The sequence below is a fragment of the Rhea americana genome, unplaced genomic scaffold, assembly GCF_003343005.1.
Source record: "Rhea americana isolate MKP2758 unplaced genomic scaffold, rheAme1 scaffold_4, whole genome shotgun sequence".
In the NCBI taxonomy this organism is placed as follows: Eukaryota; Metazoa; Chordata; class Aves; order Rheiformes; family Rheidae; genus Rhea; species Rhea americana.
In genome coordinates, this window is record NW_028186534.1 from 7,059,986 (window position 1) to 7,082,660 (window position 22,675).

General features: G+C 39.8%; 1 protein-coding gene across 4 annotated transcripts in view; it reads left to right on the plus strand.

Moving 5' to 3' along the window:
* Nucleotides 1–22,675, plus strand: part of TSHZ2 (teashirt zinc finger homeobox 2) — a 225,633-nt gene that overhangs the window by 149,246 nt on the left and 53,712 nt on the right. Inside the window, exon 3 of one of the 4 annotated variants that reach the window (XM_085314084.1) lies at nucleotides 8–21. The exons of the other annotated variants lie outside the window; for them this stretch is intronic. The gene's annotated coding sequence lies outside the window, so the exon portion shown is untranslated. Of the gene's footprint in view, nucleotides 1–7; nucleotides 22–22,675 lie in introns of those variants that run through there. 4 annotated transcript variants of the gene reach the window in all.

Here is a 22,675-nt window from a genome sequence, read left to right on the forward strand (position 1 = left end):
CTTCCAGACTCATCCATGATTATCACAACCTCTCAAGAGCTCTGGAAGGGGATAAAAAACAGTGGGTTCAAGCTGCTCTGGAGAACCAAACAAGGTCAGCTTTCAAGCTCACCCAAAATCGAGAGATCAGTAAGGCCATGACCTCCATTTGATCTTTTGTTCCTCTCTCTCCTGCCTTTTCCCAGTAATGCTGTGCACCTTCTGGTCAAGGTCAAGGCATTATAGTGCTCCTCCGCCTCGTAGTCCCTTGAGCTGCAAGACTTCTGTGCYTGTGGGAGATTCCCTGGTTTCCTGTTGGGTTATTCTCTCTCTGCATCACTACCAGCACAGAGCTGAGCTTTCTCTGTGCTGGTAAGCCTGTAGCCTCCAGCTGTAAGTGAACGATTGCCATGTTTTGTGTTCATATTCTATTCCCTAGCYCTAAGTATGCAGAATCCTTTGTAGCAGGAGATGTGCCCGACAGCTGTACACTGCTAAGACTTTCTTTGTGACATTTTTCTGCTCTTCTGTTAAAGCTGGGTAGTAGTGAGGTAAGAATATAACACTAGCCATACGAGGTTTGAGTCAAAAGTCYATTTGTGCCCATCTTATCTCTGACCATGACTAATGTAAAAGGTTAAGAACAGGGCAGAACTGTAATACCAGAGCATTCTATTAGCATCCATGTTTACATTTCAGGGACTTCTTCAGCCAGAGGAGATTGTGTTCCTGTGCTCACAGGGTTGCAGAGAACATGCAGTAGGCCTTGCTTATAGCTGCAGAAGCTCAGACACATCTGTGATGCCAGTTGGGGTGAGCTCTGGAGACACTCCATACTAAGGCAGTAAGCAGAGGACATACAAATCAGCTCTTGGTAGTCAGAAAGGCACTGAGCCTTGTTCTTGCAYTTGTTCTTTGCAACTTGCTAAGCCCAGACCATAAAGGAATCATTCCCATTAGTGCGACCCACAAAACCATAGTTTAGTTTTAGAATCAGCAGGTTGGGATTTAGATTTCTCTCAACTATATGTGGAGCAGGACTTGCCACCCTACTGCAGAGTATATATTAGCACTGACCAGTGATTCAGAAGAGGCAAAACTACTTCCTCTGTTGCACAGGAATATAACTATTTGATCACTTCTGAGTTTGCTTTTAGCTTTTATAAACCCCTAAAACACTCTGTGTACAGATAAAAGCTTTCTTCCCCTCTCATGTTGGAGAAATCTTGAAATCTCAGTGTGAAATTGCTGTTCTCACACAGTCATTTAATGAAAAGTCCCAAACACTTCATATTTTAAATGCCCCTCAAACTTATACCATGAGTCACAGACCACCTGAAATTATCCTTCCCACTGTACGTAACCAGTATCCTGAGTACCCAGCTGCCAGTAGCTATCTCTGTTACATAGTTTCACCACTCTACTTGTCTTTCCTATTTCAAGTCAATAATTAGAAGCAAATCTCTGTCCAGAAGTCCTGTCTCTGCCCTCTGCAGTTCTTCGTGTGATACTTGTACAGTCAGCCGGTAGCCACATGCTATACCAGTACTGCAGACACAACAGTGGCTCTGCAACAGTGACGTATTTCCAGGGCAAGTCAAGACACTGGCACTGATCCTTAAATGGACTGAGTCCTTGTGGCTGCCTGTTTTCTTTTTAGGGCCATTAAAAAGACAGATACTGCCTTTGGTGGATATTGAATGACATCCCAAGGGATATCACAGAGGAATCCATTTGAGATACGACAATATTGTTGCCTGTTTCTCCCCTACCTGCATTCACAAGAAGTGAACGTACTTAATATCTCTTTTATACTCACTTAGCTCAGAGGCAAACAGCTGCATATGATTGAGCCTTCAATGTAGCTAGCCACTAGACTAGAATAGACATCCACAGACTGATAGGCTGTGGGTGGGCTTCCCAGTTCAGTAATTCACTTTCTTCTGTAATCCTATGGAGCCCTAATCTATTGGTCTTGGTTCTCTATGGTGCAAGATCCAGATCTGTCTTCCAGGGAGAAGATCATGGGGGAGGTAATTCTGTTTATTTGATTAGTGTTATTTTAAAACACTATACTCCCAGGAATTATGTGGTGGCCTTCTTCTATAAATCACAAATAGCTCTCAATATTTTCCAAAGAGATTAGGGTGAAAGTAGCTACATTCATATTTCATGCCTGGTGGAAAAAAATATCAACAAGAGTGATAAGCATAACCAAAATACACGTAAAAGTACAACCTGTCATTTGTTTCCATGTGCCATATGTTTTCTGAATCCTGCACCTCCCACATACAAATTGTATGGAATAATATGAGGTGCACACATTACTCAGGATTATTCAGTTAAGCCCTGCCTGTATGGAAGGACTGAACTTAGGTAAAGTCAAGCCACTGTGCTTTGATTTGTTTTGTTTTTTGCTTATTCTGGACTCATAGAGTAGAAAATTAAATATCCCACTATGCCAGGCTTCCTGTCATTTGGTTTTAATTTAATTCATCTCTTCGATTCTCTGTTTCTCCTTCTCTTTGAGTATCATCAGTAGGTGGTCCAAGCATCAACCAGAAGATTTACTGGCAAGACTAAATGTATGAACTCTATGAACACATTGTTTTTCCAATATGATTTAATGACCTTTTTGGCATTCCCATGGCTGTTGAAATCTTCCATAATAATTCCCTTTGGCAGCCAAAGCTCCTGTTGATCAGGTGAAAGCTGATGCAAATGTCAAATGTCAATAAATTTGTAATCCATAAATGTAATACTTGGTGCCAGAGAGAGACAAGGTTAAACAGAGTGCAGCAACAGACACCTTAGATATGAGCTAGATCTGATTATTGTGAACAAAAAATACGCAGGAAAAGAATGCCACTTCCAAGTACTCTCCTTAGACAAGCTATTTCTTTACTCTTTACCACCTATTCTCCTTGCATGTTTCCTGAATTGCTGGATTTTCACAAAAGAGGAGGTTTATGGCTAGCATTTTGTGGAAGGAGCCTGGTGATGTTCCATGGTATGAGTTTGATGTTTTAACTTCTCTGTGTTTCAAAAGGAGCTCTTTAACAATTCTGAGGGTTAGGAGGCTCCATAATTTGATCCTACAAATGATTAGTTATGCAAGATATTCCAGTAAATTAACGGGACCACTTATGTAACTTAGGTGTTGCAGGAATGAGTCATGTCTCCTTTATACTTTTAAGATGCTTAGAAAGGGTGAACCATGAATGAAGCATGGTTTTATATACGATAAAGACATAAGAACAATCACATAATTTCCCAAGAGATTTTCTTAAGGGCCCTCCACTTTAACCTTTGGCTCTGAAAGCTCTAGTTTGTTTGACATTGAAAAAAAGCAAATGTATGAATACAGTGCCGTGAGCGTTTGCACTTTGAACATGCTGGGGCTGAACACAGCTGAACTGGAAAAAACTGCAACAGCTAATGTACTGGGAAAATATAACAGAGGCATTTACTTAATAACTCAACTAATTCCTTTAGCTCACCTTGTAGAGATTTAACCTTTGAATGAGAGAGTCCCTAGTTCAAAATCCAATGTCTCCTCTGTCCTCATGTTAATTTTTAAATTATATATCATTGTTGAGAGGCCCTTGTGTTGAGCATTACAGGCTATTTTTCATGTCTAAATTGGGGAATTATAACTGAACATTAGCTACTGCCTATAAATCACATGGAACAAAATGGTATCTGCATCTACTCATCTACTCAGTGGAAGAATTGTAACTTACTTAAAATGAGGCAGAAAAGAGGACACAAACACAGTCACGAGGATAATTGAGACTTGGGGAAAGTAATGATTACTCTCATGGTGTGATGCTTTGGACTCCTGTTTTCCAGCGTTCTCCACGATCAGCTTTGTAAGTGCACAGCCACGGTAGAAGCTCAGCCTTTCTGGATGAGAAACACCCAGCTGGAAGCTATTTCACACACCCCAGCAAATGCCACCTAGTACACTACTGGTTGTCCTGGACTATGCTTAGGGTAGCAGTGAGCTTTTCCAGATTGGAAGTAGTACACATCTCTTGCTGCCCCCATCTCTATCCTCTATCCTCCCTCGGCAGGCATGACTGAGCAGTAACCACAATTGCCTCTCCCTGTGGTATGTTTTTATTTCTAATTGTAGCTAAAGTCAGGCTAAGGAGGAGACAGCACCAGGCTGTTAAGAGAACAATCACTGAGGCTGCTGGAGATGGGCTGACCACAGATGGGCTGTTCAGCTCACAGAGCAAGAAATGCAGCTGCTCCTGTACCATTCTGACCCATATTGGGAATGGCTTGTTGACAATACTATGTCATCTTAAAAGACAACAAAATAAGCCTAAACTTCTAGCTGAATCTAGCCTGCTTCTTGCATTTGTGTCTCCTGGCCTTTCTCCTCCCTTTTTTCCTTTTTTAGTTCCCTCACTTTTGAGAAAGCTTCGAAGATCTCTTGTGTCCTGATGAGGGTTAACAAGATCTACATGCTACCATGTGTCACTGGAAATTATTCCCTTCCCTTTGAAGGAAGGGACTATATTTACTCTGCATGGCACCTTGCACAGTGCAGCCCTGTGTTTGCCATGTGTTTTGGACCCTAATAGCTAAAAAAAAAAAAAAAAAGCCAACTGCTCACATATTTCAGTCTAAGATCCCAGGAGTCTCCCAGTATGTTTGCTGCTGCCTGTCTGTTCAGAGATTCCTCATTTTGTGGGTCAGATACCTTCAGTTGCACAGGGCCAGCCACAGTAGATGTTTAATAAAATACCTGAAACAAATATAGCCTGACTGTGACTGATTAGTTCCCCTTGCAATGTAGGTCTCTTAAAAAGAGCATAAACCTCCCCAAAGAGATTTTATTGAGTTTAAACCTTTAGGATTCTTACATAACAATAGTGAAAGCTTTCTTTATAGCTAGGCAAGGAAAGCATCCTGCAGGAGGCATTTTACTCATTTTACTCAAGAGTTCCTGCCAAGTGCAAGGCGGCAGGAATCCTAAGCCCTGGTCCTTCCTAGGATGGGATGAAGATCATTTGCTGATGCAAGATCCTTTTCTGCTCTGTTACCCAGTTTGCCATTCTGACAAGTAGGTGCAGTCTTTACATGATTCAGCTCAGGAGTAGCTGATAATTTATGTGTTTTGCTGTCCTCCTCTTAAGGGAGTTACTAGTTTATTCTATTGAACAACTTCTCAGCAGAGACATGAATCTCTCTCTCTGCTCCTTTCTCCCGCAGAGCTTCCTAACAAACTCTGGCCTCATTTCAGCAGCCCATCCCCAAGTAGCAGGAGCATAAGCAGTAGTCCCTGAGCACTAGGCTTTTGTTCTGTTTGTGCAGTGTGAAGCACAATGAGTTTCTGATCCAGGACTAGCCTCTGAATGATAGTAATTGTAATAGGTGCTTTGCTGATTAGAGGCAAACTTAAGAACATTCTTAAAAGCTTTGCTGAAGGGAGGCCTATGTGCTATATATTTATAAGAGTGTTCAGCAGTAATTTAGACAGCTGAGAATTGTTGAGGACCTGGTCTATCTAATTGTGTGTCTAAATCATGTTTGCACTGTGATTCAAAGGTACTAACATTACAGTCTACACAAAATGGCTTAGGTTATATGGTCAGATTCCTGCAGATGGTCAGTTTGTATCATAAAATTTAAAATTACAATTTGCACCATAAAGCTACTGCCTCAAATTTATTATGTATTGCAGCACAACAAGCAAATTAATACTAGATGCAGAATATGCTCAGACATTAATGTGAACAGAGGATGAAATATTCTCCTCCCAGCTCATTGGTACATGTTCCCTTCAGAGCAGAACTGAAATGCCCAGAAACACCAAAATAGAAAAAGTCACTAACAGTACGATCCTGTGTGGTGCTGGGCTCCCTGACTCTGTCAACGCAGGAAGGCCATCACACCCCTTGCAGCACTAGGCCCCAGGGTTTGTGAGCTTGCAGTACTGCTCTGTGCATCAGGCATGCAAGAGCTGAGCTCTCAACAAAATCTTTTTATTATTCGTCATAAAGAATCCCAGCTGTGAAAAGCAAACTAGGGAAGGAGAGTGGGGACAGGCAGGCACTCTCACTTGTACCCATGTAAATCAGGAGTAACTCCAGTGCAAGGCAGCTGAATTACGTTGTTGTCACTCTGACATGAGACCAGAATCAGCTCCTTTACCTGCAATAGATGAGTGAAATATCTTACAACTGTGTGTCCAGGAGCCTGCTAAGCTTCTTGTAGAGTTGCTGTCAGTATGCCCAGGGCAGAAGCATATTTTTTTTCTTACTGTTGTACATAAGGGCTCTGCTGCAGCCGACAACATGAAATGTGTTAGTTCGGTTTGTTCAAAATGGAGTGTGTTTGTTAAGTGTTGCCTCTTTGATGTTGCGCTGCCATCTCCATCTTTGTCATCATTGCCCATCTTTTTCAATCTAATGAACTCAAACCATCAGTGCAACTTAAGTTCGGCTGTCTGTTCTTGCATAGTTAATATTAAAAATGTACTAACAGTGTGGCTGCGAAATCAAATTATGCACATAAATATGCTGGCATAGCAGAGGAGGCGGCAGAAGCTGAAGTTAGCAACATTGATGCCAGTTCACATTTGCAAATCAACCGTCAATCTGTCATTAAACATGTTATCAAATGATGATAAGTGTATGCTTCTTGCTTGCATTGGCGCGCTTATTCCCGATGTTGATGTGCATTAATGGGATAATGTGCATTAACATAGTCTTGCTTGGATGAACACAAAACATTTTTTATCCGTCTCAGTTTGTTTCCCCCTGTGGCCCCCAAGTAAGTGTTTTGTGTTATCAAATTGCCAAAAAATGGGAAAACACATTACTTTTAATTAGCAAAAATTTTGAGTCATTACTTTTTTTTTAATTTTTACCCAGACTATCTCCTGTGTGTTGTCAGTTCAGGGGGTGGGGAGAGGTGGAAACAGAAAAAACATACCACTGCCTTCTTTAAGTAAAACGATTAATGTCAGAAACTCAGAGACTGACAATTATGTGCTGTCTTAATGCACTGGCCTTTCATCTGCTGTCCCCGCGTTTGACACGAGTGATGGTTTCAGTTCAGTGATATGAAAGGCAGGGAGGGGAACGATCTCAGGCCTTCCCAGCCCATTGCGTGGTGCCGCACGCAGACGTGCCGAGCAGGCCTCGAGCTGGCTTCATTTAGCCGTTATGCATACGCGTCGGGAAAGGCTGTACCTAGAGATTAAACAAATAGACGCAGAAGGGTGTTACTGTTCTGGGAGGGAATCGAATTTCTGAAGAACTTCCCGGGTGATTGCGTGACTGTGTTATCCCCTCCTGAGTGGCTCTATGGAGTCAGAGTACCATTTACAGCACATGCTGCCAGGGAGCTTCCAGGAAAATAATAAAAAAAAATCCTTACTGGAAAGAACAAGAAGTGACTGAAGGCGTAAAATCATAGAAAGAGCCTGGTGGTAACCCACTATAAACCAACTGCCTGCTTTCCTCATATCTTCTGCCTCAGCAGCACCCACCTTGCAGTGACAGCTCAGTGTCTCTGGTGCAGCCCACTAGCTGCCTAGAGAAGGCTCCGTCTGCCCAAAAACAAATAATGAACATTTTTAAAACTGCTTTTATTTAGAATTGAGGTTTTTATCTGGACCTAATTAATGCCTCTGGAAAAGCTTAACTAGAACTCAACAGAAGCTTGAGGCCTCACCTATGGAGCCAGGGTGCTCTTGCTTGGGTAGAGGCAGTGAGAGTGGGGGCACAGAGGACCTCACAGGACTGGGCTCCTTTGAAGTTAMCGTGTTTTGTGTACTTGATTTATATGGGAGCAGGAAAAGAATCTACTGATCTTCTGCATTTACAGGACTTTAAGGTTGTCCAACTCTTTTGAAAAAGTGAGTGAAGCAAGGTTCTTCCCACCTCCTGGAGAACAGCAGATGTTTTAAACCCATTCCTATTCATGCAGTTAGGGCATAATTGTTATAATTTACCCAGGTTTCTACAATGAAATAGGAACAGAATGAAAAACAATGCTGGTAAAATCTGGTCCCGTTCAAATCACTGGGAATTCTTCCAAGAGTTTTACTAGGACTTTACCAGTAGTATTATCAAAGCAGGCTCAAGAGTTTCCTTAAAGAAAAGTCAATCACTTAAAATGTTTATTTTTAGTTTATGAGCTGGAAGATAAATTTTCTCCTGAAATTTTTATAAAAGACATCATATTCTTTAAGTGTTTCTAAAATAGCAACTTTCTCTCATACAATAGAAATGTTTATAAATTACTCTTAGTCTCTGTGACTACAGCTTATGCATGCACACTCACTTATATTATTATTTAGCTGTAACTATATTTGGATGTCAGTCCAATTTTATTTTGCATTCAGCAAACTTTCTCAAAATTTCTACTATTTCTTACATGGGACTAGACCTGTGAAAAGCTTATAAAAATAATGCTCCTCCAGTTTTAATTATATGGATTGAGATTTATCTTGATTTTTAAAACATTAGAAATAATAGAATAGTGAGCTTCTACAATCTATGAACTTTTTAATAAATGGGTCAAACTTTTGATCACTCTTTCCTTTTCTCTATCTAATAATAATGTTAGCTTTAGGCATCCTATCCAGGACTCTGATTTTTACTATCTGGATGATTTAAAGGGAAAAAAAAGGGAATAATTACTGGGTTTTTACAAAATTTTCTTGATTTTTTAAAAGTAATCCATTACATTTCCACTTAGTTCAAAATTGTGGATCAGCACAGGTTTCATATTTATGAAACTTTAATAGCACTAACTGCATTACTGTTAACCCTAGCTTCAGGTAGTCCTTGTGTTTTCTACTTCTGAACCAAAGAGCCTGTCTTCTAATAAGAAATGCTTGAATTTTAGGTTTATTTTCTATTATACATCCATTACATGTAGAATTTATCCAGCAACTAACTTTTTTTTTTTTTTTTTTTTGGTATAGCTTTACATTGCTCCTGCTGCATAAGCTAACTTGAAATTAGCTTGTCAAACATGCATCCCAGTGCTTAGGGAAGGTTCCTAATCGGGCGAGTGGACCAATTTGTCGTGACTTGGAGGAGGTGTTGGAAATCAGATGGCATTAAAAAGGCTAGCTGAGAAGGCTGTGTGCAGAGGACTCCTGTAAGGCAGCGTGGGCTTGAGTCTTATAGTCACCTGTTCATATCAAAAATGGCATTTGGAAAACTAAAGCAAGAACTGTGCCTGATAGTCTCATTGTCCACATTTATTCTTATCCCTTTAATATATCTTCCGGAGAGTATTTCATTATCAGAGCCTAATTCTCTCTCTTTTTTGCACTTGGAAAATGACAAAACAAGGTGTAAAGATGTAGAAAATGGAGCATCTCAAAACTGAATCCAGATCCAAAACCTTGGCTAAATCACAGTACTGTTCAGGAGAGGTATGGACCTGGATTTTATCCTTGCTGCTTCAGACAGTCTCTACTTTGAATAGATACATTTATCAGGTGGGTTAATTTGCTAATTTTCATTAAGTGGTTTGAAACAGTGAGAGGCTATGTTATTCCTAAGTATTCAAATATCAAAGGAAATACTGAACGAGGGATTAGCAGTAACAAGAGTTATGCTGTTCTTCCTGTCTATTCTCCCAGGCTTTATTCTTCTTGCTCTATCTTGTTCTATTATCTTAGGCCTACTTTTGGAGTGTTTTCAGTTTTTGAAAATGGCAAGTAATTAGTCAATATGTTTTCACCATATGTATCAAGCTCAGTAAAGAGGCAACCATTGGCCTTTGTCATGGCACAGTAAGTGTTCATTTTCTCAGCACTTCAAGTTATGCTGAGTGTGTGGTGAACGCCAAAGAATTTAACGAGGAATTTTACAATGAAACATTTGACATAATAATTCACAATTCAGCGAGTTCCCAAATGTGGGGTGAGTCCCTGTTTCAGATTTCAATCATTTGTGCTGTTCACTCTTGAGCTCCCGTATGAGCTGTTTCTCCACTGCTGGGTACCTTAGCAAAGATGCTGTGCAAAGTGTGGATAAATTGTTACTGACTCAGAATGGTCCTGTTTAACATCTTATTGGCACAGATACCATGTACAACAGGGGAGAACTCTTGAAAATTTTTTCCCTCACAAACTCATTTTTTATCTATCCCAAGCTATGCAATGCATTCTTTTCTGATATAATTCTTTTCTTTAAGGCTTCTACTGTTGCTGACTGTTAACYACCTTTAAAAAAAGATCAGAATCTGATCTTAAAAAATCTGTAAAAAGTTAGCATTTACCTGAATTTTGCTCTTTCCTGAGCAAAATGTATGTCCAGTGTTTTCTGAAGGGAGATGGGGTAGACAGCAAACTTGCCTGCATTCTTTTCACCTTTTGGAAATACTATATTCCTGATACCTGTGGAGAAGGTTTTTGCACTCTCCACTAGATTCTTTAAATTTGCAGATAAAATATTCTAGCTGAGATTCATTCAGTGAGTTACAGGTTTTAGGGTATGCATAATAAATAATCATGAATACGAATGATAATACGTTATTTTACTGCAGTCATGATTTAAATTTATGTGACATTGCTATTGAAGTCAATCGGACTTTTTCCTGAGTTTGTTTTGCAGGGTATGGTATCATTAAAATATGACAGTTAATAGTCTTGTTTATGTTATTATATTTAATGAATAAATATATCAGTCTGTACATCAAACTCAGTTTTGTTTATACTGTTTAATTTAATTGTAGTCTTATCTCCTGTAGAAGCATGTTATAGCTTTTAATTTTATAATTACCCACTTTATTCATGTGTGACACTACAGAACTGCTGCTTATATCCTATGAGACATACAAATACAAACAGATGGAAGACAGGCAACCACTGAGAAATTTAGATCTGGCTCTAAATCCGGCTCCACGTTTTCAAACAGTTCTGAGTTTTCAGATTCAAAGTTTTGGTTTGGGCTGTTGTATAAAGGAGCGAGAGCTGCAGAAAGTGAGTCTAATTTGTATAACATCTGCAAACACAAACCATCAGTAAGGGTTTGACCTGATCCTGCAACAACAAAATGTCATTCCGTATTCTCTTGAAAGGGACCTGTGTTTTAAAGCACAAAGATAGAACACTTTTCATATTGCCTTTTCTACAGTTTTCCAAAAAAGGAATTTAAGATTTATTGGGCCAGAGAGCTGCAGGGAAAAAAAATATARGCATAACTTTTTGGCCTAAGTGGTAACAACACTCAGCTGGAAAGGGTAAATGTCAGTCCATGCTCCAAGGACTGTTTTGTTTGGACAGAAGTCATGAAGCAAAAATGTGGTAACAGTCCCTGGGAGTAAAACCTCAAGTTCTACCTCTCCCAGGTAAGTGACTCCCACTAGACAGAGGAATCATACTTATTTCTTCTCTCTCAACTTGATATTCACTTCCAAAGGCCAAATAGAAGTTGGAAAGCATAGTTTTGAATCTCTTAAACCCTGGCCAAGTCCTCTAAGCCCTAAGAAATCCCATAAGTTAAAGCAGTGAGTTTTAGAAGAGCAACTTCTAATAGGATTTTGAAGGAAAGCCTGGAGATCCACCTTCTTAGAGAACTCCTAAGAGTACGAACGCTGAAAGAAATAACCATTTTCCTTAAGTCCTGAAYACATCCCCCAAACCTCCAGAGAGAAATATCCTACAACAAGGCATCAGCCTGCTCTCAGCACATTCCTGTTTTCTAGCTCTAGCCCTAGCCAAGCACCCCTCAGAGCTTGCTGAATGTGACAGGCTTCCATCTGAGGCATTGAACTTCTCTAATCCTAAATCCTGTGTGCCTGAAGCATGCAGTTTCCCCAAAACTTAGCAAAGCAACACCTACATCGTTCCTCAGAGCTGAGAGAGAACAAGTCTGTGCTTTTTATCAACAGAAAATCCCTGGGCTGGGAATAATTACAAACTGATGGGCAATTTAGCAGATGTATCTTCTTTGGGCCTGAATTAGGTGAGTAGATCCATTAGCTGGGGGCAATTGGGAATGCTAATCAGTGCTATCTAGGTATGAAAGAAGGCTAATAGAGAAGAAGAGCACCTCTTCACTCATAGATTGAAGTTGAAGCCAAGTTTACTTGTTTTGGACCTTCCCCAAAATAGAGTTCCAGGAAAAAAAAAAAAAAAAAAAAGCCCGAATGAAAAGTTTAAAGGTATGATACTTCTACTGTAATTGTTATGGTATCTAATTCTAGTTCTGTAATGGAAAAGTTTAATGAAGTGTCTGGGGTGTTACACGTACATGTAGGAAGACAGCATTCACATGATCTCTGCATGTCTGCTTTCAAATTTTTCTTTTTGTCTGTTGAGGTGACATAAGAATATTTACTGTATGACATTGTTTCAGCAGATAGTGCCTTCTTTTGGATCAACTAGCCAAACAATGTGTAAGAGCAGCCTGGGAAAGAGGAACACCCATGGACATAAGCCATAGCACACAGAGACAAATCTCTTAGATTGCATGAGAGCAGCTGGCAAGAGGAGACATGTGTAACCAGATAATAACCATTAAAAAAAAAAAATCTAAGTTTCCCCAGGTACATAAGTGGTTTCTGAAAGCAACGTCTTTATTTAATATATTTTTTCCTCTTCTTTATTGTTTTATTTAGTTGTCAGGCAACATGCTAACCTGCTAGATTTTGAAAACCTCCCTCACCTATTTCCTATTTGAATAGAAGTTCTATTAAGTGGCCCCCACAAAAGTCACCACTAAGGCAGATATATAAGGAAGGAAAAATCCACTTAAGCAAGCGACACAGCCAAAGTGAATACTTCTCCCAGTCAGCACTTGAAGAAGAAAATATCACAATATTTAAACCAGTTTTGAAAACTTTCCATGAAAAAAAGAGGAAGGGGGAAAAAAGCATAAAACACTAGTTGAATACAGAGAGAGGCCAAAGAGAGTTCAGTTACCATAGAGATTATTACTGGCAATTGGTACTCAACGGCAGATTGAGATCTGTTACAATATTTTTATTAATACTTTTTCTTAATTAGTTATTTATGCACTTTGGATCCATCTTTGTGCCAGGTCCAGATTTTACTCTTTACCTGTCATTCGTTTTGACATGAAGCAGTAATAACTGTGCCAGATATCAGGCATTTCCTCAATTTGTAAATATTAACAAGGTCATGAGTACATAAAATAACACGTGGACAAGTCACTGTGCTTGGCTTTGGCTGGCGAAGGAGAAGAGAGAATCATCACAAACACACGCTCAGTTGCTCCTTCGCTTCATCACGAGCTCTCTTCCATGCAAACCCTTATTGCCATTATAATTATGACTAGTTTTGTAGGTACAGTGGAGAGGATGCAGAATGCCTTTTCCCCTTTCAATTTTCCCTCATGTATATGCAAACCTAGTCATTTAATACATGCGTGTTCCAGTGCATAAACAGGTAATTTAGTAAATATCATATTGTAAAGTCCTTCCCCCCCTTCCCTCTCCCCCCCCCTCCCCGTGTGTTATAGCTACTGTAAACATCAGGCCTTTTTATAGCCACTCCAGTGGAAATATGTTTAAGGGTCATTGTTAAGTTAAGGGGTTTTTTAATTAACCAGCTTCTACAAATTATTTTTTTAGGTTTTTTGAGAAAGTGCCCCATCCTGTATGCTCCCAATGTTAGTGCATTTTAAAATGTTGCTGGGATTTTTCTGCCACCCAATTTGCCTTTAGGGAAGTATTTTTGCAGTATGCCTGAGATCAGCTAGACACAACTGGATTTTCATCCCCTTTCTTGCATCCCCAGCCTGTTACTTCTGCCCGTTTCTCCTCCATTTCAGGTCCAGGAGGACATTGGAGGTCAGATACATCCAGGCACAGGGAAGTGCCATCAGCCAAGCCAGGAAACTGGCTATAGAGAGTGTCATCAACTGTGCAGTGTGAACAAACTATATATATATAAAAAAGGGGGGGGGGGGAGGAACACTTTTTTTTCGCCTCTAATCTCCTTTAGTTACCATGATCTCAAGGATTATTTGTAATGATAGTAGGCGCTGCATTTCAGATGGAAATGTGATTTTCTAAGCTGACAGTGTCACTTTAAGTAAACAAAGTTAATTCTGCTTCCCGCTATGCAAGGCCTAATCTCATTACCCAAACCACAAGTAGCATAACAGAAAATATTCCCATCTGTCAAAAGAACTTAAAATAAAGGTGGAAATTGTTTTTATGTTGCGTTCCCCCCCTCCTCTCCAAATCCCTCAACGGACATTAATTATCACATCAGATCTATTTAAACCTGTTCAGATCCCCCAGACTTTGCCTGTGGTTCCTTTCTCATCTGATGTGCCTATAGAATAAATGTTTATTGCTGCATCATAGAGCTGATGCTCGGTTTCGATGAGCTGTAACTAAAGGCTGAGAGCAGGATCCCTGATCCACTCATCTTGCTGCATACTGCTCTAAGCAGACAGAAAATCAGACAACACAGGGCCAGCCAAGGGCTCTCCCAGAGCTGACCTGGCTTACGCTTAGCCCCTTTCCCACMTCCAGTGAGGAGAGGAAACCGCTGAGAAAGAGACAGTGCAACACGGAGCAATGGATTTAAGATTACACGTGCCGAACGTGTGCGTATAGCTGTGCGTGACTTATTGATGCCTACATTAGYGATGCATTAAACAGGAGGAGGCCAGGGGTGCAGGCAGTGTCCTGAGGTTGGTTGTGCTCATAGCATGCTCCTGGTCTTCTCCAAGGCAATGTTGGGGWCCGCTCTCAAGAGGCAGAATAGAGATGAGGCCGTGTTTGCAGTGGAAAGAGTTTGGCCGTCTGGATGCCTCATGTGTTAAGTAGCAGACCAGTGCTAACTAGCCACCCCAGACCAGCGTTAACCAGCGCTGTGGGAGCACAGTGCTGGTGGTGGCAGGAAATCTCGTGCAAGGCACAAACTCTGGGGTGCTGATGCATGTTTTCCAGTACTGAGGGAGTATAACTGCCCTCATTCCCTTGTCATTTCCACTGGTATGAATCCAAAACCGTCTCARTGAGAGCTGGATTTAGCATAGTTCAAGTTCATTATGATTTACATAGGGAAGAGAATGAAAGATTCAACATTACTGACTTCACTGGGAGCTCTGCTTGCACAGGGACTAGGCCCTAAGACTCACAGATCTGAATTTAAGCAGAAGAAAATCCAAACATACTATCTAGTAATTCTCAGCTCATTTCAAACCAGCAGCCACCAGCCATTCATAAAACCCTCCAACAACAGTGTTTTTCATCCCCTCTTCATTTAAAATGACCTTTATATGATGATAATGTCTTCCTTGCCGAGCCTTAATTGCTTAATTAGAAGAGCAGGTTTTTTATTAGACAAACATTTTCTAAAAAGCTGTGTTTTTTGTTGTAAGTATGYTGTTTTCTTTCATTTTAAGCTCATCAGCAATATTTTAAGAGCTTTAAAAGGACACTTTCAAGTGGTTTTATTTTGTTAGTTTATTTATTTATTTATTTACTGTTTGAACATTTTGTTTTTCTCTCTCTTCCTGAGTGGCATTTACAGCAGGAATCCCTCCCTAAGATTCCTAAATTTCTCTGCCTTTCACTACCAACTTGCACAGCACTTTGCAGAAAATGGCTCATGATGGTTTTCACTGAACAGCTGGTTATTGGTTCTGGATGTGCTTGTGGGTTTATTTATCACGGGCTAGTTCTTGGGGGCTGAGTAATGCTGAGCAGGATGTACTCCTGCCCTTCACATGTGGAGAAGGAAGTTTATGCCAAACCTGAAAGCTCAGATAGCCTTACACCGAGTGACCTTTGTTGGGCACATACTCCTTGAGCTGGCTTTTTGCAGCAAATTCAGTTTTGCTTTCAGTTTTATATGGAACTTCTGAGCAGTATTAGCTTATTTGTATAGAGGTTTCTTTAAGGTCTATCAAATCAATTTATTACTGTAGGGTTGCTTCTGACTGCATACTTGTTGATAGTTTTAAAGAAAGTCGACTGACTCTTTTTTTTCTGAAAAGCTATGCAGGCTTTGCCTTGGGTTGGATTTTTTTGGATGGTGTTACTATACTAATGCACTGAACTGAAAGCAAAATGTTACAATGGTGGTTTGTACTGATGCTGATTACAGAGATAAGTTACACCAAAACATCATTTCTAAAGTTAGGTTGGAGCTGGAGCAGCTGTGTTCGTGCAAAAGACTCCRCTGTAGCCAAGAGAGCAAGAGAAACCTTGCAAGTGCTGCAAGCAGCTGCATGAAAGAAGCATTTGAGACCCTCCCAGCCTTGGTATTTCTCTGGTACTTCTCCCAGAAACAGATGAGCTCTTCTTGCTGAGCTCTCTTTAAAATAATACSTCACTGAAAATAGAGAGCAGCACCATAAAAAGAAAAAAGAGAAAAGGAGAGTGAATGATAAATGACTAAGATGGGAGAAAATGGATTGGAAGCCACTGCTGGCAAAATTAGCAATTAAATCACTTGTACCACTTCTGTTGGTAAAGTAAGAAAGTTTGAGCTCTGTTCATAAAAGGACCTTGAGTTCATTTTCAGTGTTTTGGGATGTAGGAAGAATTTCAAAGGCAGCTTGACCGCCCCTTCCCTTTTCGTTACTGTTTGGGTAGCATAATGCCTTGATGTTGTGTCTCCATTGCTTTTAGCACAGCACAGGCAAGCAATGGGAAACATTCCTCCGCACTCAAAACTTGCGGCCCATGTAAATATGTGGAAGGGAGAAAGGAAGAGCTGTTATCCTCCCCTAATGCGTGCAAAGAGAAAGAAAAATTAGTGCCCATATTGAGCAGTCAAACCTGATGAGCAAAAGGAAGCCCATAACCATTTGGTGAAATACGGTTCGCAGGAAGTACATGCACTAAGCAGTGTCCTTCTCTGATACCAGAGACCACAAGAGGAGCTAAGTAGATGTTGTTTTCAGGACTCTGAAGGTATTTGGGAACATTCATTTTAGCCTAGCTGCTTTTCAGTACCTCAGTCATTCTGCTTAGATTTCAGAAGATTTTTTTCTTCTGCTTGGTAATATGACTCAGATCCTGGCAGGAGGTAATTGAAAAAGGTGGTATGGCTTCTCCTTGGATATTTCTGCATGGTATTTTGGGCAGGCTTTCTCCGCTCAAGCTTCAAGCCAGCAAAAAGCCAGGTGGCTGCATTGGCATGGTGCTGAGCCCTACGTAATAAATCTGATGGGAAGCAGGGTTTATTAGCTTGGCACTGTGATCCCAGAATTTTGAGAGTTTTGGATAAGACCTGCCTAGCATCCCATTGGATCAGACATACTCCTTGCTATACATGCCTAAGGTAATAGGGGAATATATGCAATCCCGATCTTGCTGATTTGCAAAACTCACCTAACCTAATAATACCTGTGTAACTTGCTTTTTTTTTTTGGAAAGCTTGTGTCACTTTGTAAATACGGGGTGAAAACTCAAGAGTACATTTATTTGGTGGAGGGAGTTGTGTGTGTGGCCAGAAAAACTACTTGCAAATGGCAAAAATTGATGTTGTACTCGCAAAAGGCCAAAAAAACTTAGAAATGATCTATATCTAATATACATGTAGTAGCCTTAGGTCATAAACGGATGTGACTTTTAGAAAAAATGGATAAAACTTGCAGTTTTGAAAATATGTATTTTACTTTAGGGCATTTTCAAAGGCTTTTTTATTGCATCAACATCCACTATTTCACTTATACATTTCACTTTGCATATATTATTCATGATGTTTATTTTAATGTTTTGGGTCAAGCCATTGTTCTCTGTTAATAGTTTGATACAAATAACATTGCTTGGCTGGAGTTTCAGAGCCTCTTTGAAAATATACCCTGCGATTGTAGAGGTACAAACCAAGTAACTCTCAGAGTGAAGTGCTTCATGAGGTTCAGATTTATTCCTCTGTTTCAGAGTTTCTCATTTTTACCTGAATCCTACTCAAAGCCACAGTAAGAATTAGGTCATGGACAAGACCTGAGATTCTGCAGCTGTGCATCATAGTTCCTTGCAATAAAGGTTCAAAATCAAGATAAGAGCATTTAGAAGAAGAATCAAAGATACCAAAATATCTAGATGCAGTTTCTACCCACCCTATCAAGGCAAATAAATGAGAAGTGGGGAAAAGTGCATCTGCACATACACAAAGACACTGTAAACTCCATGTGTGGGTAGAAAAAGAAATTAATGCTCACATTGCCAAGCGGATGCATTATCTACAACAGTTTTCCATGAAAAGATGTTTTATAGAAAACTAGGGCCCTGCCTAACTTTCCACATATGACTAAGGTCTGTCAAGTTCACAGAAAATGTTCATTTACTTAAATTTAAACACATTCTCAATTGCTTTGGTGAATCCTTGCCTTTCTTTTACCTTTTCTGTATCAAAAATCACTTGCTTTTTTTTAAATACAAGAGGAACTTCTGGTTACCTAACTGGAGTGACATAACTTGCTGTGTGATCCTTATTGTGTGATCAAAATGCATTTGCGAAAGAAATAGCAAAGGCCACAGTGCTTCTGAATAAGTCACATCCCCTAATAGAGATAAAGAAGTGACAGTCCCTGCTTATGACCACAGAGTGAACTAGTGCCAGGGCTGGGAATCGAACCAAGCAGCTTTGCTAAGCCAGTGTTTCTGGCTTTATTCTCTTCCTTTCTCTCCCCATCACTTTTTCTATAGACTCTGAAACAAATGTAAAAGTTGAAATTCAATTCAGGTTATATTTCTGAAAAAAATCTGACCAAACTGCTTTGCAAAGAGATTTGGTCTGTGCAGCCTGTGAGCATTATCGGGTTATGTAGCCACGATCAACAATCATTTTGGTATTTAAACAAAAGAGGAAACATTTTTCTATGTCATAAGGAATGTTTCTGAGACCATAACATCCTATTAGGGCAAAATAGGGTTGGCGACAAAGTCTGTTTGATTGGATGTGTGATCTGCCAGTTCCTAACGAAAGGAAGGAGAAAGGCATGAGCATTAGAGTTAAGAATCAGCCAGAACTTCTTTCTTTTAATACTTCTATAAAATTGCTCTCTGTAGCTTCAGCAGTGGAATTCATTACTGGGGATAAGAACAGTGACTAGTTTAAAAAAGCTTTTCACTAACAGGACCTTATTCACTATGGACTGTTTTCACTCACTGCTTTCATGTTTGAAGTTTTCTGACTCTGTGTACAGTGAATAATATATTATTATAATAGCTGGTATTTAAGGAGTGGTCAAAGGCAACAGAAACATCCATATTGCTGATTTTTTACGTACGCACATTAAAAGATAATCTCTACACAAAATGCCCATAGGATTTTATTAGTCTCTCTCTGTTTCTTTTTTTAATAGAGTATTTGTTTTATGGTTGCAGTTTTGAAAACTGTTAGCTAGTCAAGCATTTTAGACTAAGCATGAGTCAAAGACAGCCTCTTTTTTATAACTCAATCTTTCAAAGCTCGCTGTAAATGCAAATAGTGAAAAGAGATGCCTCAATGTTAAGATGCTGATATTTGTATAATACAGAAAATGTCAGTGTAATATGTGTGAAATCACTTTTTCACAAGCCATTTTGTAAGCTCTTCACAGAAAGGAAAATTTTGCCAAGTACAAACGTGTAAATTGTAAGCAAAATCGAGACATGTGAAARAGAGAGAAAGAGAGGGAAAAAAAAGCAAAATTAATCACAGTAATCAYAATTACAGGTACCTACTTTTATTGCTTCAAAGCTTTTTTGCTCAAGGTTTTTTAGTTGAACAAAGAAATTGAACTAAAGTGCTTTTATATCAACTCTGCATTCTGCAAACTGAAAAAAGGTAGGCCTGTGTCAAGATTTTTCTGGGCTCTGACTACTAGCCCTTTTGGCAAACATTAAACTTCGTTTTAAGCTCTGATTAAATATTTGCTAAGGATGAAGGGCCTGATTCTTTTCTTATGCTATTTTCCCACAAAGTAACTTCTCTGAACTCAGACAATTTACTCCTGACTAGAAGTGAGAGGAGAGCAGAATCAGGACGTATGGCACAATATCAAAAGCTCTATTAGATCTCTCAATAAAACAAACGCATCTTTTGAAGTTGTTTAGCTATTTCTAGAGCAAAGCAAAAAACTTCAGAGAGAACACTGATTACTGGGCAGAAAAGAATTCCTTTTTCACTCTTCTCCCTGCCCTTCCATCCTCTTCCTCTTTTCCCCATTTGACTTTTCTTTTGTTAAAATTTTGCCTAAGGAACCTTTAAAGACAGGTCTACAGTACAAGCTTTTACAGTACAGCATAGTAATTTTGGTTAGGRGTGTTGTTTTTTTACAACATTTCTGTATAGGCACAACATTCGGCATAGATTCAGCTGTACTGAAAAAAAAAGAAATGATTTTGCTGATACAGCTTCTTTCATTCAGGAAGCTAGTAAAACCCTAACTGCTAAAAACATTCTTTTGGCATGACAAGCTGTATCTGTATCAGTGGGATTTGCCAGTGTAGCTGTAGCTGTAAAATGTAGGGTTGGCCAACAATTTCACTCTCCAAAGTAGCCCTGTTGAAATGCGCTCACTTTGAACTTATTTGGCCTCCATATGCTGAAGAAAGGATGGTTGTAGCACACTAAATTCACAAGACTAAAACAAGCCTTATAATGATTAAATTCAACTCCCTAAACATAACTTAGGCAACTCCCCAGCTTGAGTTGTGTAACTTAATCTCATCTGTTAAAAATATAGCTATACTAGATGAAAAACCCAGGGCTCTGGCTCCGGCTCTGCTACCATCTCTTTCATGATAATGTTTTCATGAAATGATTATTTTAATATGCCTCAATTTCCCCGTATGTATAGTAAGTATCATACTATATGTCTCAGTCCTATAGAGGTCCAGGAGCTTGAGTACAGGCTATTTTGACGTCTTGCTACATAAAAGGTATGAACAGTATTGTTAATATCAGATTAAAAGGCCTGTCTGGCCATTTTGTACTTCTGAAACTGTAGCACCACTTACTGGTTTTGCTGGAGAAATCCCATCCAGCAAACCAAAACAATGTTGTCTAGCTTCTGTTATCATAAAAACTATTTCTAGAGAGCTGGAAAGATGTACTCCATCCTTCCACTGTCTGCTGTAGCCCAAAGGATCAAAGATAAGGATTATAATGGTTATGTTCAAGCAGAGGATTTGTTGATTGGGATTTATCCTTTTAAATATGTGTAAGTCATAGAAAGCGTTGCAGTCAGAAATATTGACTTCATTGATCTCTGCCAAGAGCAGAAGAAACCCATGTGAGCTGAAGTGGAAAGGCTGTGTGAGATGCTTATAATAAAGATGTTATCTAATAAATAAGATATTGCTTTATTCCTAACCCAGGAAAAGGAAAATTAGAAATCCAAATYGTAAGTACACTGGTCAGTTCATGCCAAGTGTTAAGTGTGGCAGCATTAGTCTTCCATGATCAATATTCAGGATTAGGGTCTTGTGTTGCTGTTTCTGGTCAAATGAGTTAGATGCACAATTCCTAGTTCTGTATTGTTATAGGCTTTACAGGGAGAACATCTGAATGAATCAACTTTGGGAGTATAATGAACTGTAAATGCAGAGAACATCACCTTCATCACTCAGGATAAAGTGAATGGTGTGTAAGTCAAGATATTGCCTTTGGAAACGCCTAAAATCCCCTGTCTGGTTAGCTGAGATTGCAGAGGCTGACAAGGGAAGCCAGTGGGGGTAAAGGTGTTCAACATAAGTGGAGAGTGAATTCTCGCAAGTGGGGCCGTCCCTTAAGACCTGCTGGGGAGTCTGAATATGTCAGCTTACTTGAGCAAACAAACAAACAAAAAATCCTAGAGGAACAATAGAATTGCTGCKGCAGACACAATAGCCAGCTGCTGAGCTTCCCAACAGACAGGGACAGACATGGCCTGCAAGGACATTATTTTGGAGTGGGATGTTTTATTATTGGATCTGAGTCCTTCCCCYCAACTGAAGCAGTATCCACTTAAGGGACTACAGATAAAAAGTAGAGGAGAGAGGGAACTATCCCAAAATATCTCTCCTGCTTTTGCAGAGACTGTCACAGAACGGGAGGGTTACAAACTGTAACCCCCCTGGCCAATATCCGTTTTCTGCTTTACTAGGGATAAAGCTGTCCTGACCAGCTTGGCTAAGGAAGTASCCACCGCACATCTACAAATGGTCCTCTCCTTTAAAAACACCAACTTCTGTGCTATAGGCAGTACATCCTCAGTCATCCCCCTGCCTTAAACTTTTGAACCCTGTTAGCAGAGGCGCAGTGGGCAGAGTAAGGCGGGGGTCCTTACCCCCGTGGAAAAAAAAAAAAAAAAAGAAAGAAAGAAAAAAACCCGATCTGAAGAATTCTCGAGGGGACAATTGAGCACTATCAAACACAACTGCAGTAATACTTTACTGTCGGCTGCAGATATTGAGCCCTCATTGCAGTAATTGTCACGGTGACAGAGCTGGGAACACTTGCTGTAATTAGGACAGTTGTTTTGTCATGTGTAACGATCTGAAGAGAAGCAAGGAAAAGAGGCGAATGAGCACTAATCTGCGATAGCGTAGCGAAGGAGAACCACGCACACACACACAAAATACGGCACGGCTGCTAATATATTGTAAATTCAGATGAGTAGGCATTTTGAGAAGGTGAAGAAAGAAATGTTAAAACAATACATCTATTCAGGGGGATTTATGCTCTCTTAGCTATCTGACTGTATCTGGAATAGTAAGTGCAGATGTTTTTCTACAGAAATGTTTTGAA